We start from the raw sequence: 5,739 nt of genomic DNA, 5'->3' as shown, positions 1-5,739 counted from the left end.
TAATGTTATGCAAATATATATAACACTAATCTATTATTTTAATGAATTATTTCAATTTGTATTTATTTATATATTATAAACAATCAATAAACAACCAATATTTCAAGAAAATATTTTGTGAATGAAAAGTTGGAACATTTTAGAACAAAGAACAGGCTCACACACACACACACACACACACACACACACACACACACACACACACACACACACACATATAGTGCATGGCACTATCTTTGTGGGGACCTGTCATTGACATAATGCATTCCCTAGCCCCTTACCCTAACCTTAACCATCACCACTAAATGCCTAACCTTAACCCTTACCCTCACCCTAACCATAACCTAATTCTAACCCTAATCCTAAAACCAAGTCTTAACCCTCAAACAGACCTTTAACCTTGTAGGGTCCAGCATTTTGGCCCCACAAGGGTGTGCAGACCCCACAAGTATACTGGACTCCCGGTTTTTGGACCCCACGAATATAGTGAAACAAGCCCACACACACACACACACACACACACACACACCAGTTAGAGAAACTTCATGAAGTCAAATGTCCTCCGTGTTCAACTTTTCAAAGAAAAACATGAGTTATTCATAATAAATAAAAACACTTTGACACGATGGATCCTCTGCCCTTTATTCAATGATAAACTTAATCTTGTGATATTTGTTTGATGGTTATGACATATTGAGATGAAACTCTTACTGTAGGTTGACTCATACAGTAATCTGAAGGACTGTACAACATGCTGTGTGTGAATGTACAGAAATACTTTGTTTTGCAGCAAACAACACAAACAGTATGACAGAGATGCTAATTGGTCCCGTATGAAAGTATACACAATGTGTAATAATATTCTAATGCAGGGTTCAACAGGTTTAGTTGTCTGTGTGTGTGTGTGTGTGTGTGTGTGTGAGTGTGTGTGTGTCTGTGCTTCTGTTTGTGTGTGTGTGTGTGTCTGTTTTGTGTTGAACCCTGTAATGTAAGTATTTAGAAACTATTGTACATAAATACAAATGGAGAAACTAAAGAAACACATGATGCATATTCAACAACAGACAGGGAAATCCATACAGCAGTTACATATTATGTTTTATAATCTATATACAGTGTTAGCCGTGGCAGAGACTGCTGCATCTGTACTGTCTGAACTATTATACAGAAACTCAGATATATAAGAAACAGCTGGAGAAACTTTAGAAAATAACTTAAATTTTAACCGTTTGGACTCTATGTCTCCATGTTTCTGTGTCTAAGTGTCTGATGGAAAGGATCCCTACAGAGATAGAGCTTTTAGTTAAAGAATAAGATCCTTTTAGTTTAACATCAAACAGCCCCGAAATCACCATCACCAAACCCACCAGACTCCATGTAAATAACCAGTACTTTTAGCGTGTATAGAGCCAGCATATTTCCACCAGACTCCATGTAAATAATCAGGACTTTTAGTGTGTAAAGAGCCAGCATATTTCCACATGTAAATGGGTGAATTAAGGATTTATTTCAACCAAACCAGAGTGGAGATTGTTGGAACAGTGGAAAGATGAACCAAGATGGCTTTTGATAGTTTTATTTAGTTTCTGTCAACTTTGAATTAAGTGTGTTTATGATAATAAAAGTACTGATTATTTACATGGAGTCTGGTGGGTTTGGCGAACGCAATTTTGTCCTGTTAATTTACAATGTAGCTTGTTTCTCTCTCTTAATACTGGACCAACGTCAGAGATTGTCGTTCCCATCAGTCACTCAGACACAGAAACATAATTGATAAAAGAAAGCGTAGTAACCCTTACATTGACCTTTTAGTTGTGTGATATTTCATGCAGGAGGCTACACGTTTAGTTAATCCTAAATGTAGGAACACAGATGACATGTAGATGCTATTCATCGAGCATTATGAGAACTATGTAAGATACAGTAAATGACTTTAAAGGGACCAAGCTTCCGGGGCTGAAAAATCGTCACATTATGTCACTTTTTCCGCCATTTTATGTTGTTTTATGATGTTTTTTCTGACATTTTTGTCCCTTTTTTGATGTTTTTAAAAAATTTTATTTTCTTGACTTTTTGTTTGACTTTATCATTTTTTTCTGTCGCTTTTTTTATGACATTTTTGTCCCTTCTTGTCCCATTTTTTCCTGCCTTTTTGTGGTTTCTGCCCGTTTTTTTTGCGACATTTTACTAAGCGAGACACTACTGGTGAATAGGGCAACATTTTTAACTTACAGATATCACCATGAAACTTTACCAGTTGATTACTCACATGAATAGGAGAAAAAAATGTATTGCAAGTTTTCTGTAATGTTAGGTTTAAATATGCTAATTAGGCTATATCTAATTAAATATGCGCTACCTTGCATCTGACCATCTTTAACCCTTGTGTTGTCTGTGTGAAATGTGAAGTTTTTGTGGTTTTTTTCAACGTTTTGGTCTCTTATTTCAAAATTGATATTGCTTTATCTGACATTTTGTCGTTTTTTTCTGATGTTTTGTCACTTTTTCAATGTTTTGGGCGTTTTTTCCGAAGTTTTTGACGTTTTCTCCTGGTGTTTTTGCGTTGTTTTTGTTTTTGTCGTATATATATATATATATATATATATATATATATATATATATATAATTATTTTTTTTTTACATTTTCGGCACTTTTTATTATTTCGACATCCCATATTTTCTAATATAAAAAACTTTGAAAACGGTCAAATTTGACATGAGGACAACATGAGGGTTAGGTGTCTCCCTATGACTGTCCCTGTGTGTGTGTGTGTCTGTATGTCTGTGTATGTGTGTGTGTGCGTGTGTCTGTGTGTGTGTGTGTGTGTGCGCTTGTTTTACTATATTCGTGGGGTCCAAAAACCGGGGAATACAGTATACTTGTGGGGTCTGCACAGCCTTTTGGGGCCCAAAATGCTGGACCCCACAAGGTTAAAGGTCTGTTTGAGGGTTAAGACTTGGTTTTAGGATTAGGATTAGAATTACATATATAACTATACATTACAATATAGTTATGGTTAGGGTGAGGGTAAGGGTTAAGGTTAGGCATTTAGTGGTGATGGTTAAGGTTAGGGTAAGGGGCTAGGGAATGCATTATGTCAATGACAGGTCCCCACAAAGATAGTGCCACAAACCTGTGTATGTGTGTGTGTGTGTGTGTGTGTGTGTGTGTGTGTGTGTGTGTGTGTGTGTGTGTGTGTGTGTGTGTGTGTGTGTGTGTGTGTGTGTGTTTGTCGTCTCTGGATTAAACTATGGGATGTCTGCTCGTGTCTCTTAGAGCCGTCAGCCTTCACAAGTTTACACGTAAAACCAACTATCCTCCGTATGTACACGTTAGCATATCTAAAAACAGTACAAACAGTATAGAAAATACAAAAAATAACCAAACAGAAGCACATTTTCAGAAGGCATCTCCAAAGGAAAACACAGGTGTGATTATATATATAATATAATATAATATATATATAATATTTAAGTTGTTGTCATGGCAACAGTGTGCAGTTTTGTGAGGAACAGGGATATCATCTCTGAATTTAAAAGGACAATAAACAGGAAAAACATCAACAAAGTGCAAGAAAAAAAGTGCATAATGCTTCTTAAATTCGAATTAGTGAAGTTGTAGTTGCACATTTAGAAGGTGTCACATAAATACAAATCTAAACGGATATAACTTTATAAAATCAGCCATTCAAAGAACAAAAACATTTAATTTAACTATGATTGTTATAAAAGTGGCCACTAAACAAACAACAAAACATAAAATATGAAAAAATATGAAAAATGGAGTGACTTTTAATTCAGTCCTGCTTCATTATCTCACCAAACTCCTTTAAAAAAACCAGACATTTAAAAAAACGTTCTACTACAAGTACTACTGAATGCATATTCAATGACACTAAATATTCACACAGCGCTGCAGAGGAAGGTCTGGCTAGTCCACACAGCATTCAGGGATGGGAGAGAAACGTGCTCTGGTTAATTGACATTTCTTTAAACCAATCACAATCATCGTAGGTGGTGCTAAGCTCCGGACAGAGCCACGGTGCCTCTGCTAAATAGTCTCAGGAAAGAACTTGTTTTGGTGGAACGTGTATTTGTTTAAAGGTAGCTTTAAGGCTCCGACACACCGACTGTCGGCAGAAAAGTCAGTCGGACTGATCAGTCGGCTCTCTGAGGTCCAAAAAGAACACACCGAATAGACGCTGACTTGAGCGTACGTTCTGCGCGTGCGCGAGACGTAATACGTCTCCATAACAGCAGGCGGCGCTAATATGTATTGTCGCCCAAAAAATGACTGAACATCTCTCTAGACCTGGTAAACACAGAGCACGCTGTCGTCAGTCATTGTTTTCATCAGAGAGTGGTGATAGTAGTCAAGAAGGATCGTTGTCATTACTCGATGAACAGAAGAAAATATGATGGCTAGTAATAAGAAGATACTGCCGTTGTCAGCTCTCGGGCTTCTTCTTGTGGAAGAAGCCCTGATTGGCTAGTCAAGGGCTAGCAGTCCACCAATCAGATTGGTCATGGAGTCTGACTGCCCACTGGTCGATTCAACATGTCAAATCCTCTCTCTCCTCCTCTTCCCCTCATCCTCTCCTCCTCTCCTCTCTCCCTCTCCTCCTCTCCTCTCCTCTCTCTCCTCTCCTCTCTCTCCCTCTCCTCTCTCTCCTCTCCTCTCTCCCTCTCCTCTCACCCTCTCCTCTCACCCTCTCCTCTCTCCCTCTCCTCTCACCCTCTCCTCTCTCCCTCTCCTCTCTCCCTCTCCTCCTCTCCTCTCTCTCCCTCTCCTATCACCCTCTCCTCTCTCCCTCTCCTCTCACCCTCTCCTCTCTCCCTCTGCTCTCTCCCTCTCCTCCTCTCTGCCTATCCTCCTCTCTCCCTCATCCTCTGCTCCTCCCCCCCCCTCTCACAGCAGCAAGCACCTGCCTTCTTTCCCTGCATCTTCTCCCTATTAACCTATAAAATGACGTCTTTTCTCATGCGGGACGGGAGAAGACACAAAATCAATGCATCTCTATTATTGCGGGCATAAATTCTCAGAGTTCTGCGGGAGCGGGCGGGAGTGTAACACACACGTTGCGGGAGCGGGCGGTAATGGTCAGAAATTCGGCGGGAGCGGAATGAAGAAAACAGTCCCGCGCAGGGCTCTACAGCAGACCTCACAGCGGTAACGACCCCCCCCCCCAACAGAAACATGTAAAAGCAGTCCTTCCAGAAAAATGGGGAGTTTTTTTGTGATTGTTGCGGGCAAAACTCCTTGATTATGCGGCACATTTTCTTAAAAAATGCGATGGAATATGCGGGATATTTATGGAATTTTATGCGATGAAATTGCGGGAACTTGCAAAAACTGCGGTTTCATCGTGGCTTCATCGCGGGGTTTGCAGCTTTTCGATGATGTTCACGTCGCGTAATTACATCACTTCATAACGTTCCCATGGCAACAGGGGAAAATGGCTGCTCTTGTGTGAAGTAAACAACATTTTTCAACTTTCTGCTAAGATATATGTGACTTTTTTGCAACGAAAATGCATATTTTACACGGAAATCTGCAATTTATGCGGTGAAAGTGCGCCGTATTTGAAAAAATGCGGCCCCCGCATAAATATGCAGACTTTGGCTGATTATGCATTGAATTATGTGATCGCATAATCACGTTTTTCTGGAGGGACTGTAAAAGGCTTCAGGAGCTGAACTGCATAGCTAAGGGTTCAAAACTCATCTTTAACTCGTACA

Source organism: Sander lucioperca, chromosome 8 (assembly GCF_008315115.2).
Source record: "Sander lucioperca isolate FBNREF2018 chromosome 8, SLUC_FBN_1.2, whole genome shotgun sequence".
NCBI classification, from domain to species: domain Eukaryota; kingdom Metazoa; phylum Chordata; class Actinopteri; order Perciformes; family Percidae; genus Sander; species Sander lucioperca.
The sequence above is the reverse complement of the archived record's forward strand: the minus strand, read 5'-3'. Positions refer to the sequence as shown.